The 14,454-nt window shown below is 51.4% G+C and overlaps 1 protein-coding gene across 4 annotated transcripts in view; it reads left to right on the forward strand.

Moving 5' to 3' along the window:
* The window catches only part of LPP (LIM domain containing preferred translocation partner in lipoma), a 425,329-nt gene that overhangs the window by 132,560 nt on the left and 278,315 nt on the right, over window positions 1–14,454 (forward strand). The window lies entirely within an intron of this gene.

Consider the following 14,454-nt stretch of genomic DNA (forward strand, 5'->3'; position numbering starts at 1 on the left):
GGTATAAGTGTGAATGCAGGTAGTCTTGTACGTGGTGATCTCTGGGTCCGGCTGTGACACGGGCTTGCTTTCCCTTTCTTTTTGGAGCATTGGTGCACGCCTGGCTGCTGCTGGAGACGGGGTGCAAGGATGAGGCACCTCTGGAGGCCACGTATCCAGCTTGGCCACGTATCCAGCTTGGAGCATATGAGACTTTGCTTTGCAAAGCTTTGCTCCCTGCAGCAGTAGCAGGCGGCTGGCTCTGGTGTGGCACACGGGACCGTGTCAGGGAGTCGGGGGAGCAGCGGGGGACGCGGCTTCCTTCCTACCTCCCTACCATGGGTGCTGAGCACGTGCGTCCTGCTCTGCCATGCACCCTTGCCTTTCTTTTCCCTTTGGCTCGTGAATTATAGCGAGCGGGAGATGGGTTTTTAGCCTCCTGTTTACTGCAAACAGTTGGGAACATTAATAATTGGCAAAATAGGAAGATAGACAAGGGATTAATAAACAGAGGATGGGAGATTAATAACAACGCAGAGGAATTTGGTTCAAGGCTTGTTCTTCCCAGTTGCTGGGTTACTGAAGATTAATGGGCACCGCTCTTGTGCGCTTTGCTCTGTCCATGCCAGGGTTCCCCGGCCAGGGCCCATCAATGCTCCAAATTAAACAGCTGTTAACACTGCAGCCATTTTTCAAATGATATTTGCTCTCATTTAGGTTTTTTTTAATGCAATGGAGTTGTCCCTTCTTTCCCATTGGGACCCGCAGACCGAGCCCCATGGCTGTCCCCTGCCCTCTCTTCAATGCTGTTGCTCTCAGGAGCCGGGGAGGACGCGGGCAGTCTTTGGCTTTCCATGAAAAAACCTCGGGATCCTCCTCTGTAGCGCTGTGAGGCCTCGGGGCTGACTCGCAGGTGGCCAGGACGGTCGTTCAGAGAACAGCTAATTGTCCATTACTCCATGCCCGATAGCAAGAGAACGGTTTCCCCTCTCTCGGCCATTTACTCAGCTTTGTTTCTATGGAAATTCGGGCTCCGATCTCTTGCATCCACCTCGTAATGAGGCTTCACATCCGATTAAATCATTGCAAGGGAATCTAAGTTTGCTGAGAGCGAACCCGGCCGGATCGGCTCAGGACTACGGGGCGCTGGGCCGTGTCAGGGGAGACTTGTGTGCTGCGTGCGTGCGTGTGTGTCTGCTAGGAGTAGCGGTGGATGCCAGACAAGGTAGACACCTCCTCCCTGCCAGAAATATTAAAATTGCAAATTCAAGCTCTCAGATGTCACCCAACATCAGGATTTAGGTGGCCTCTTCTGTCTGCTCCTGCACTACGATCACCTGCAAGAAGGTGGTCTTGTGCTCCTCCTCTCCATGCCTGCAGGATCTCTTATGGCAGTGGGGGCAGAAGTGGACCCTTGTCGAGTGCTGCTCCGGTCCCCTTCCCTTGCCCCATCTTCTGCTCTGCTTTCTGCTCCCGGTCCTACCTTCCACTGTGCTGCCTGCCCGCTCCCATATCTGCTGCATGCCGCATGCAGAGTTTGCCACCTGTGACACTTGTGCCTCCGATTGGCCACTCCTGGTGTACACAAGCAGGTATGCAAGGTTTTTGGTGGTGGCCGTGTTGGTCTAAGGACATAGGCAGGCAAGCCTCTTGGGGTAGATGTGATATCTTTAGTTGGACCAACTGAGTAGTTGCAAAAAAACTTCTTTGCAAACTTTTGGACACAAGCCCCCTTCTTTAGGCAGGGGGGGAGTCTGCTGTTTTGTGATCTCCGAGGAGCGAAACAGGTGTGTGCATTTGTGCTCCATGTTGGTATGGGTTTTGCCTTTTTCTTTCCGCTGACCTTTTCCGGGCTCATTCATTGTCTTTGAAATATGAAATCTATGAAATATGCTCCTGCTTGAAATGCTATCCTGCTTGTCCTTATGTCTTGCTTTTCCTACGCACACGTGCGCCTGCACATGCACACGCACACACCCGCGTGCACCTATTGGCCACAGACCGGTTTCCTAGAAGGTCTTTACAACTGCGGGAGGACGGGAGGGTGTTGGGAATCCCGCCTCGTGCTCCTCATCCGGAGATCAGCTCCCGTCATTACCTCGAACCCAGGTCCACAGCGGGTGGAGGTGGGTTCAAGTATGAGCAGGCACGTGCGCTTTCCCCCAGCTCGGCGCGTAGCAGCGAGCCCCGCACGCTACCTGCCTGAGCAAATCAAGGAGACCAATTCAGGCTCTTTTCAGGGAAGACCAGAATCACCATATCAAAGTGTCCAATGCCGCTCAGAGCTTGAGGTGCCATTGTCCTCCCAACCAGTGACCCTTATTTTGTCCTGTATTCCAGTATTGCAGAGTCTGCCTGTACGTCCTGGGCTACCCCACGGTGCACGCAGCATCCTTTCATGTCCTGCAACATCCCCTAGGGATTGCCAATCTCCACGATTTCCTCCATGAAAGGGAAGGGAAAGCAGTGCAAAAAAAAAGAAAAGCAAGCAAAATCCCACAGCTGAGCGGTTATTGTTGTTACCTTCCAGCCGACTCTTGCAAAAGACGTAAGGATCAATCGCTCACAACTAACAAAATGTTTTTGTTTCCCTTTGTAAAAGCATATGGGAGCTCCAGGAAAAGCATATGGGCGTTTTTAGGAAAACATATTGGAGAATGGACAAATTATAGCGGTGCCAATATGCTTTCGATGTCTGGCTAGACCACTACTACTACACTTGCTGGCATACAAATCCTTCTACAAGATTTCCTGAGGTAGCATATGATGAGTGGTGTGTAACGGCTCGTGGGGAAGCACAGACGCTTGGATCCAACCCATGCTCAATTAACATCGTGATCCACGCTGCGCGCGCATGACTGCCACCGCCCCACCCCGGCTCGGCTGCACCGTGGCCGGTGGCATCTGGAGACTGGGGGGAGAGCCGGTCCGGCGAATGCATCGCGCCCTGACTTTAGTTGCACGGTAACCTTCTCTCTCTGGGTCTAGGTACTGCATTCATCACCATGGGATCTGAGTGTCTTGCAGATGTTCAGCCACTGATTCTCTGCTGCTTTCTCATGACGGGCAAACTAAACTAGCCAAAAAAGTGCATTGGTTTGGGGGAGACGCAATACATTGGTTTGGGGGAGACGTCATGCATTTGTACAGATGCTGGACGTGGTTCTACATCCCTCCTCCTCGAAGAGCAAAGCAGGGCACCAGAATAGACAGAGGGTGAAGGACAAATATACTCGAGGGTATTAAGTGGACTTGAGTGTTGGCTCTGCTGTGGCGGCGCAAGGGTGCCGATGCCCTGAATGGTGGGAAATCCTCATGGAGCATAGCCTGCGTCCTCGGCTCTTCTGCATGTTGGCTTGAAAGGGGATTGCACACGTTTCTCAAGAGGATCTGGTCCCTGCTGTATGAGCGGGCCCCTGGGCACTGCCTGTGTCTGCATTGCAGCAGCTGCCGGAGCTGAAACCCAGTGCGCCCGGTGCTGTACACGCCCGGAGCCGGAGGTGGCTCCTGCCCTGCAGAGGGGAGCAAGCCAGTATTATTGCTCTCACTGTTAAACAGGGAAGAACTGAGGTCCTCTGAGATTAAGGGACTCATTGGAGTCTCATTCCTGGCAGAGACAGGAATTGAAGTGACTCTTCCTAGCCCTAGATCCTCGCTTTCCCAGTCCAAATCCTTCTCCGTGGCCTCCAGGTTTCTGGCAACTCGTCAGACATTTGTTTTTGCATGGTTCCCTTTAACCGCCACCTTATAGTTGCAAAGGTCCTTGAGACCATTCCTTGTTTTATTTGGGAGCGATGCCTTCAGAGCTGTCTGCACTGCTGTTCTGAACAGGGCTCGAAAAGAAAGGGGCTATTTTGAGAAATAACGGTCCTGTTCTGGAGAAACCTCCTTCGCGCCTTGTTTCGGCTGTCTCGCATGGAAAAGAGAGAAATCCGGCGATTCCGAAATGTTACAGAGCTCAAAAAGATCCGCTCCGCTCCTTGTCACAATATTGAATCCAACGTGCTATTTACGGTAACGAATCAAAATGTCAGCTTTAAAAATATGACGTGTCAGAACGTTCCTACTTTGCAGAAAACTTTGATATGACAGTTTGTTAATCATATGACTATTACATCAAAGGTGTTGCACGGCACTTTGGCTCGACAGGGCTTTATTTTCATTATTCTTCCCTCCCCGTTTTCATCCCAAATACCCGGTACAGTTTGACGGCGGGCGCGCTGATTAAGGGCTGCGGACATCCCAGCAGCGGGTGCGTTTGTTCTTGCAATGTATGCATGGACTGGATGCATTTGTGGCTGAGCTTAGGCTGGGCACGTTAATTGAAAGCAGACTGCAATTGCAGGCCCTGCTCTCTGCTGCAGCTGCTATAGCACGTGGTGCAAAGCGAGTGCAGACCCGGGGTGCTTCTGCACGCTTGGTACTGGTGCAAACTGCCCAGGAAGGTGTGTGCCGGGAAAATCAGCTCACGCTGCTTCACGTGAGTGGTTGTTGCGGTATATTAAAGCTCAACAGCCCAGTGCCATCAGCAGCCAAGGGGATTTGGGGACCTTTAACCTCAGGGCTGTATTTTGAAGTCAGCTGTGGTCTATACTGGGATGAAATGAGTGCAATTAAAAACAAAAACGAGCTATGAAAAAGACAGCTTGCCAGGAGAGGGAATTGGTGCGGGCCTGGGGATTCAGCACGTGAGGCTTTTCTCCCATTTCCTCTGAAGACGGACTCCAAAGGGATTTAGGTGCCTGCCTTTCTTGTGATTCTGGGCCAGTCTGTCGAACCTCTCTCGTGCCTCAGTTTGCTTATCTGTAAAATAGGAATAATTAATCCTACTCGACTGATCTGTCTTGCAAATGCTAATTTGGGTTTAGCAGTTGTCTTCCTAGTCCTGTGACCATTCCAGGTTGTTAGCCAGTATCATATCCACGCCAGCAAGAGCGACTGCCTTTTAGTACACAGCGTTTGCAGCGAGTCTGATCTTCCCCAGGAAGCCGTACAGAAGTGGGCGTTAAAGATCAAGCTCATAATATGACCCAGGGATGGATGGGAATGGGGGGGTACTATGCAGGGCTGAGGCTAGAAGGGAGGCTTGTGTGGCCCGTACCTTGCCTACCCCCAGCGCACGTGCTACCTTCTTGGATGTCCTCCCAGTTCCCACTATTCATTTGTAATAGGGGCGTAGTGGCGGCATAGACATGATGCACCTTTTTTGAGCAGCATAGGCTAAATATAGGATAAAACAATAAGTTTTATTTTACTCCACCCCGTCTTCCCCTTCTTGCAGTGACTATTTTCATGTGCATAATGGAGTTAAACAAGTCATTGTTCTCCCTGGTGTTTAGCTTAGGTGGTAACTCCTTCTCTCCCAGCCCCGAGCAAGGGCACTTTGTGCCCAGAAGCTTATCTAATATTTCTTCCAACTCTAGCACTGGTGCAGTCAAAGATATCACCAGACCAGCCTTGCTGCTTATTTAAACACAGGCTCTGTTTTGCACTGACTTCATGCTCTAGCTCTGAACTGCCCCACCAAGTTTGTTCAGGGTAGAAGGAACGCAAAATGGAGTAAATCCTACGTGCAGGGCCCCAGAGAGATGTGCAGCCCATGGGGATGGTGTGGGAACGTGAACGGGACCCATGTCTGAGTGCATCTTTCAGCTCCTCAGCTAGGTCTGTGCATTACTGCAGCAGAAAGTCTCTTCTGCTTCAGTAAGTGGCTTGCTGTATGAGGAGTCTCCGGCCTCTGCTCAGGAAGGCATTTAACCACATACCAAAATGCTTTCCTGAATTGAGGCCCAAGTCTGTGTTCGAAGCACAGCAAGGCCAGGAAGGAAGTGACTGCGTCGGGGCTTGTCCACGTGAGGAAGGTGCAGCTCTTGCTACAGCATCTGGCGTGGAACGAGCATCCCCAAGTGCTGTCAGCAGAGGCACAAATAACAGGAGGAGAGGACACGTGGCGATGGGGAAGGCTGCATTTTTAGCTGAGGGATGAGGCTGGGGAGGCCGTTTTAGATGGTAGAAGTCAGTGTCAGAGGAGAGAAGCTCAGGGCTATTTCTTCAGCAGAGAGCTTGCATGCTAGAGCAGAGCCTGGTGCCAGTAAGGATGGCAAGAGGAAGGGGCTTAAAAGTGGAGGGCAGTTTGCAGCTGTGTAGTGAAGTGAATGAGGTGGCAGCGGATAGGAAAGAGGAGATTGTCCTCTTTGGCATGTGAGCAGTGGCATTCTGTGGGCATGGGGCACAACCTGGGCAGGCATGCATGGGCTCACAAGCTGGGCATGCGTGCGTGGGGCACAAGCTGGGCATGCGTGTGTGGGGCACAAGCTGGGCGTGCATGCGTGGGGCACAACCTGGGCATGCATGCATGGGCTCACAAGCTGGGCATGCGTGCGTGGGGCACAAGCTGGGCATGCGTGTGTGGGGCACAACCTGGGCATGCATGCATGGGCTCACAAGCTGGGCATGCGTGTGTGGGGCACAAGCTGGGCGTGCGTGTGTGGGGCACAAGCTGGGCGTGCGTGTGTGGGGCACAAGCTGGGCGTGCGTGCATGGGGCACAAGCTGGGCATGCATGCATGGGGCTAAGAGAAATGCTTTGGCCAGCAGAGAAGGGTTGAAGGCCTGGAGGAGAATATCGGCAGCCAAGGTGGAGCCGATAGCAGTGTAGCGAGCCGTGTTGCAGAGCTGTTCGGAGAGGCATGGCTGGCTGGCTGATAAACAGTTCCTGGCACCGGATAACAGGCTGCAGACACCAACTTCTTGTGGCACCGGTGGAGAATTTGCTTGTGGCAACTGGCAGGCTTGAATTCTAATAAGTCACTCTTGAAAAAAATATTGTTGTCAACTTCATTAAGCCGGCGTTGCTGCTCGCCGCATTACTCATTCCGCAGAGGAAAATTGATTATTATTCAATTTTCGTTTTGGACAAGCCACGTTTCAATTGTTAGCACGCTGATTTTTCTTTTATTATCGTTATTGCAATGCATGGAAAAGGAGCTCTAACAGATGTACGGTTAGCAGGGCATGAAATTAAAAATGTTTGTGCGCGAGGAAAAGGTTGTTTACTACCAGATTGGTTGTTTGAGAATTAAGCAATATGAAGATTTTGCCCCTTCCCCTCCTGCCCGAGTCTTGGAAGAAAGGGGACAACCTTTGACTGTTGGATTTGTAAAGAGCGTCGGTCCTTTGCTTCGGAGGTCGGTTTTTATACGTGGGAGCCCTGCGGCGTCTCGGTTCTGTCGTATCAGGGCAGCTCGACTAGCACCTTGATAGGGCTGGAGGAGAATTTCCCATGTTTTAATTCTCTGTGCCAAAAAATTAGCTTGTTGACTCAATTATTTTTGTTCCCCTATGTTGTTTCCTGTCCAGAAAACCTACTTGATCTAGAACCGCTGCTGCGGTGACTGCAATTTGGCGACGCGGTGCCTCCGTTGCCTCGAGCCCCCTGCTTGGGACGACGTCTCCCGCGATGCCCTACGGCTAAGGATTTCTCTTGCTGAGACATCACGGTGCAAGGGTGGGGATGTGGAAGCTAGATGGGAGCACGCACGAGGTGCTTCCACGAAGCAGTTCGGAATAGAAATGTTTTGGGGACATTTTTTCCCCTGAAAAATCCCCAATTTTCCTTTAAAAAAATCCTCCCCTCCTCCCCATTAAATCAGCCGGAGAAACCCATCTGTTCCCTGAGCACCTAGCCATTGACTCCATTGCATGGGAGCTGCTGTTGTCTGCTCCGGTCACCAATTTCTGAAAATGAATCCTAAAAAAACCCCTCTTTCCCTGCCTCCGAAGTGCCGTTGAAGTTAGGCTCTGTTGGTCTTTTCCTGGCCAGATGTTTTGAGCTGCAGACTTTTCAGGCTTTGTTCATTTTAGTCTTTTAAAGAAGCCAAATGCAGGGCACGATGGAAGTCGGCGTCTTTGAGACAGCTCTGGTGCAAAGCTTAGACCCTGGCTTGTAGGACGGAGGCCTTCGGCAGCAGCAGGGTTTAGGATGAGCGCAGATAGGAGATGCCAAACAAAACAGATTGATCCTGTGCTCCGGGAACAATTGAGACCGAAAATTGCTTCCAGGCTGGCTTCATTTCCCCCCGGCGGGTAATCAGTCTGTGTACTCCTGCCCCGGGAAAACCTGTCGGAGTCTGTGACCGAGGGGTGGAGAGCAAGGACTCGACCGGTACACGGACGGGGACCTGGTCTTTGGGAGCAGGGCTTGTCGGCTATTCGGTTTCGCATCCAGCAAAAGGGGGGCTTATTTTCCAACGATGCAATCGGCATAAAAAAGTTATCTTTTTGGGATAAATGCTGATCCGTTGTGACTCGCGCTGTTGAGCCGATCTCCAAACCGTGGTGCCTCCGGCAAGGGGGTGCGTCAGGATGCTGACATTATTGGGGTCCTTCCTCTGGAGGGTGCTGCTCACGGGGTCACAGGGTGCATATTGTAAGTGCACAGGAGTCCCACGCTGGGCTCTGCCTCCGACTTGACCGTGCGAACTCGCACGAGTCATGTCACTTCCCACATCTCTGTCTCCCGTCATCCGGAAAATGGGATAATCTTTAGGCTACTGTCAGGACTTGGTGCTAATGGGGCTTAATTAATGCTTTTAAATGGCATCTCTCATTGCCGCCTCCGTGCACTATTTCATTTCTTGCCGCAGAGGGGAGGAATGTGTTCGAATTGCCAGTCCAGGCTTTTTTATAGAGGTGAGAAGCCAAGAGGATTCCTCCTTTTCCACTAACACCCCGGGGCTGGAGGTGCGTGGGCATCTCGGGTGGGAAAGGTTAGCTTTGCTTGACCAACTCCAATGTGCCCGTCTGCATATCTCGGCCTGGCGTGTGCATGCTCTCGTGCATCTTTGGGCGGACAGGCCCCGAGAAGTAAAGCAACCGGTGCGACCAGGCCAGATGAACATTGCAGAAATATTGAGCGGAGCAAAGCCCTCCAGATTGTGCATATGAATTCCTTCGAGAAACGGCTTTGAGTTCCCCAAGCAGCCACAGGGCATAAAACCAAAGTGCTGTCATTTAGAGATGCTAAATATCTCCGGCTGGGCGTCTGACCTGTTCGTTCCCTATTAGGAGGTAGCTTTAATGTTAGCTTAATTTTCTCGAGAGTCATTGTCTCCCAAGATCACGTGTCTCGGTCAGCTGAGATGGCCTTTTTTTGCTCGCTCTCTCTTGTCCCATTTTTTTCCCTCTCCAGTTTCACCTGGAATTTGCATGTAGGTTGATTGCATTTGAGATGCATTTCGGCCTTGCATGCTTTCTCCCCCCACCTTGAGCTCAAGCGCTTGATTGCAACCTCTTGATGCAACTTGCTTTACATTTCAGAGAAATTTGGCCCTTGCAGCCAGGTCCCCCAATTCCAGTCCTGTGCTTCAGCCAAAAGACCCTTCTTCTTGCTGACAGAAGCACCCCCCCCCCCCCTTCCCCTTTCTGACTTTATAGCCTCAAAGCAGGGAGGAGATTTGCAAAGAATCGTTACCTTGCTTCAGTGGCACGCAAAGAATTTATTACTTTACGGAAAGGTTGTTCACAGGCGCGCAGCAGAGTTAGGCACCCAGCCCTCGGGAGCTGGGCACTGAACTGTGCTTTGTGCGGTTGCAAATCTCCCCTTTATTGTATTTGTAAGTGCTGCCTAAAGCGGTGATGTATTGCCGCGCGGCCCACGCACAATGTCTGGGCTGCAGTATTTGGGGGTTAGCGAAGCTTTGCAAAGTTGTCACCGATATTGGCACAGTCGTTTAGAGGAATGAAAACAGCCCAGCAGCCGGCGAGAAAAATGGCACGTGCTTTCGGGAAGCCTGATGAGCTTTGCAGCTCGAGGCTTTTTTAGCCTTGCCGAGGCTCGACTGTCACTCCGGGGTCTCGGGTTTGAAAATGTTTTCCTGTTTGACATCTGCCAGCGCTGCCCTCCTGCTTGCAGCCTGCCCGTTTTGTATTGGCGGCTCTTTGAATGTGCATCCCAAGAAACCATAGGGAGAAAGGGCTCGAGGATGCGGGCTGGAGATGAGAGAAGGCTGGTGGTATGGGACACCTACACATGTCAGATGGGGAGAGGGAGAGGGAGTTTTTGGCTAGTTTTCTTGCATAAGCTACTGTCCAAGCACATTAAATCATAGAGAAATGGGGCTGGAAGGGACCTCCAGAGGTCATCGAGTCCCCAAACCACCCTATACTAATCCATTATCTAACCCCTTGGGAAAACCGCAGTCAACGTGACACCGCAATACTCGGCACCGCGGTGCTTCAGCGTAGGGACTGCTTAGCTTACAGTGCAACCAGTGTGCTTGCTTGCATTTGATTTTGGGCTGTTTTTGCTTGCATTGTGGTTTCGTTTCTGACTTGTTTCTGTTCCTGGAGAAAGAGCGTGGAGCACTGAACCCGAATCCGCCGTCTCTACCTTGCCAATTAAATCCAAGCTCGAGATCCAACTAGTCTTTCCCTACACTTTCCCCATCCAGGCTCCATTTTTGTGTGCGTCTTTGTTGGCTGTTTAATTAAACCCTCGTGCAGCGTGCAAAGGAATGGATTTAGTGGGTGATGTTTCCCCTGCTTCAGATGCTCAGGGTCCCAGCAGCGAAGCTATCAAAGAGAAGTGCCCTCATATTAGCCCTATTAGTCCCAGCCTTGTGCGTGGCACTGTTGACCTGGGAACATCACAAAGTGCTGATGGGAGAAGAGGGGAGAGTCGGGTCCAGAGAGGAGAGAGACCTGCACAAGGTCACCCCCAAGGTCATTGGCAAAGTCAGGAATGAGAATCCCTAAGTATCTAGCAGGTGGAGCTGCCTCTCTGCTGCAACCCAGGCCCCTGTTCTCAAGCCAAGAATAATTTCTAATTGAATTATTATTACTTTGGTCCTGCCTGGAGCAAGGGGTTAGATGTGACCTCCTGAGGTCCCTTCCCACCTGCATTTTCTGTGATTCTATGATTTTTTTAGACTTTTAAAAATGTTTTGTGGATTTACAGAGTGCTGGCTGACCCTCCTAGAAGATGCCCACCCCCAGAACAGGTCCAACCTGAGCCACAAAGGGAGAGATGGGGTATTCATTAAGGAACCACCCTGGGATTGGGGAGATTGGGATTTATTTCCTATCTCCCTGCAGGACAGTGAGTTTGAGAGCTTAATCTCACTGGGCACGTCTGCATGTTCATTAATGCACTTTAGTTAATGCACATTAAATCTAGTGCCTCCATTATGAAGTACTAGAAAAAGGGGCATACAAAAAACTAGAACTCTTGGTTCCAGAATGATACCTTTTTATTAAACCACCTGGGAAATTGCAAAAAAATTGTCCTTTTCTGCAAACTTTTGGGATCAAAGTCTCTTCATCAGGCTCTGGGAAAAGTATAGATGGTACAAGATGATAAAAAAGGGGCATTAGCTTATTTTAATGTGCATTAGCTAAAGAGCACATTTTTGTGCTGCTTTAATGTGCATTAAAGTAGGCTAATGCACATTAAAGCACATGTGTAGATGTGCCCAATGTGCTTCAGTTTCTCATCTAGCTGAATGGGGTTCCTCGTACCTGTTTACATGGGTGGACTATTGTGGGTTGCCCTCGGGTGTAGGTTTGCCATGTGCCTACTCTTGTTGTGCTCCAAATGCCTTTCTGCAACTCTACTCGATCCCTTTCTGAAGTGACCGGGGCAGTCTTGGCACAGAATAGCTGTCCTGGCCCATTTTCTCATGTAGACAAACCATTAGTCTTTGAAAAAATTATCAAGGCTCACATTTGTGAGAGCCCGGCAGGACAAATTATGCTGAGGGGAAACCAGCACGGGTTTGTGGCGGGCAGATCGTGCCTGACCAATCTAGTATCCTTCTATGACCAGGTTACGAAACGCCTGGACACAGGAGGAGGGGTGGATGTCGTATACCTGGACTTCAGGAAGGCCTTCGATACGGTATCCCACCCCATACTGGTGAACAAGTTAAGAGGCTGTGACGTGGATGACTACACAGTCCGGTGGGTGGCGAATTGGCTGGAGGGTCGCACCCAGAGAGTCGTGGTGGATGGGTTGGTCTCGACCTGGAAGGGTGTGGGCAGTGGGGTCCCGCAGGGCTCGGTCCTTGGACCGATACTCTTCAATGTCTTCATCAGTGACTTGGACGAGGGAGTCAAATGTACTCTGTCCAAGTTTGCAGATGACACAAAGCTATGGGGAGAAGTGGACACGGCGGAGGGCAGGGAACAGCTGCAAGAAGACCTGGACAGGTTGGACAAGTGGGCAGAAAACAACAGGATGCAGTTCAACAAGGAGAAATGCAAAGTGCTGCACCTAGGGAGGAAAAATGTCCAGCACACCTACTGCCTAGGGAATGACCTGCTGGGTGGCACAGAGGTGGAAAGGGATCTTGGAGTCCTAGTGGACTCCAAGATGAACGTGAGCCGGCAGTGTGACGAAGCCATCAGAAAAGCTAATGGCACTTTATCGTGCATCAGCAGATGCATGACAAATAGGTCCAGGGAGGTGATACTTCCCCTCTATCGGGCGCTGGTCAGACCGCAGTTGGAGTACTGCGTGCAATTCTGGGTGCCACACTTCAAGAGGGATGCGGATAACCTGGAGAGGGTCCAGAGAAGGGCCACTCGTATGGTCAAGGGCCTGCAGACCAAGCCCTACGAGGAGAGACTAGAGAAACTGGACCTCTTCAGCCTCCGCAAGAGAAGGTTGAGAGGCGACCTTGTGGCTGCCTATAAGTTCATCACAGGGGCACAGAAGGGAATAGGTGAGGATTTATTCACCAAGGCGCCCCCGGGGGTTACAAGAAACAATGGCCACAAGCTAGCAGAGAGCAGATTTAGACTGGACATTAGGAAGAACTTCTTCACAGTTCGAGTGGCCAAGGTCTGGAACGGGCTCCCAAGGGAGGTGGTGCTCTCCCCTACCCTGGGGGTCTTCAAGAGGAGGTTAGATGAGTATCTAGCTGGGGTCATCTAGACCCAGCACTCTTTCCTGCCTATGCAGGGGGTCGGACTCGATGATCTATTGAGGTCCCTTCCGACCCTAACATCTATGAACCTATGAATCTATTAGGGTCTTGTTGGGTTGAACCCCATTTCCTCTTGTAGACGAACCATTAGGGTCTTGTTGGGTCGAACCCCATTTCCTCTTGTAGACGAACCATTAGGGTCTTGTTGGGTTGAACCCCATTTTCTCAAGTAGACGAACCATTAGGGTCTTGTTGGGTTGAACCCCATTTCCTCACATAGACAAATCATTAGGGTCCCGTTCCCTTGGCAAGGCTGGTTTTGCAGCCCGGGGGTCTCCACTGGCCCCTGGCATGGCAGGTGGCACGCTCTGCCTGTGAATCAGAGTTACTACGTGACCGTGCCCCTGCCTGCTTGCGTGGTGTTCCCTTGCACGGCCAATCCTTAGGCAAACCTGTGTGTTGGGTTTGATCATTATCTGAACGTCGCTGAGCGAAAAAAGCCCATCTGTTCCCCAAAGAGACAGCGTACCAAGCAGGATCTGTGACTAAAGATGTTCACATCTGCTTAGCGGAGCCATCCAACAGCAAGTGAGGAGCCTAACATGAATCACATGTTGAAACCACAAGTATGAGTGAGATGCTCGGCAAGAGAAGGGGCCTGGGAGTGTTGATCCGTGGGAGCAACCGTTGGGTTTCTGCAGCTATTCCCTTTCTCTGTATCAGCTCCCCGTGGGAATGAGGCGGGGCTGGGTATGTGTGCGTGCGATTGTGCCGTGTCTGCTGCATGATCTTGCAGATTCGCGGCATCACTGCGAATCACTAGCGTGGCCCAGTGATGGGAAGCCTAGCGAGCAATGAACCATGCTGGTGGGATGGCAAGTCCAGACAGCCATGCCCAGCTGACGGCTCTGTCTACAGGTTGACCCTTGCTAACGTAGCATTGCTGCAGCACCGAGACTGCCAGCCTTAAAAAAGACGTGGGTCTTTGCAAAGGGTCCCCACAGGAGAGTCTTCTCCAGGGCCACCGAGATGACCCCAGTGGATGTAGCATGGGGACCTCTATGGATAGGCGGTCATGGAAGAAATCAGAGGGGAGCGTAGAAATACATAAGGTAGCTCAGGTACCCAAGCATGTTAACTGTGCGGCCTGTGGGATTTGGGCCAGAGCCCACTTCTTGCATTACAGTTAAAATTGGGTACATTTGGCTATTCAAGACCAGGCTCCTGAGTCCTGCTAGGAGCCCAGCAGGGCGCACGTGTCCACGGTCAGCTCTGTGCCCCCCGGGTTATGCTGCTATCGGTATCTGAGCTGGCCGTCGCGTTTGGGAATGCAGCGCACACCCAGGCTGAGGCTTTCTTGTTTCAATGCCAACAAGAGAAAGGGGAGGCTGAGGCTGGGTTGGTCATTACCAGGTTGCTGGCTCATTTGGCCATTGTTTCCCCACCAAAAATGACGGGGCAGAGAATAGCAAAGGCAGGCTTTCCTGATAAAGGAGCATCACCAGCTCTGGATCAACCCGCTTTTCCAAGCCGCGGGTTGCGAACTGGAG

Source organism: Alligator mississippiensis, chromosome 7 (assembly GCF_030867095.1).
Source record: "Alligator mississippiensis isolate rAllMis1 chromosome 7, rAllMis1, whole genome shotgun sequence".
NCBI classification, from domain to species: Eukaryota; Metazoa; Chordata; order Crocodylia; family Alligatoridae; genus Alligator; species Alligator mississippiensis.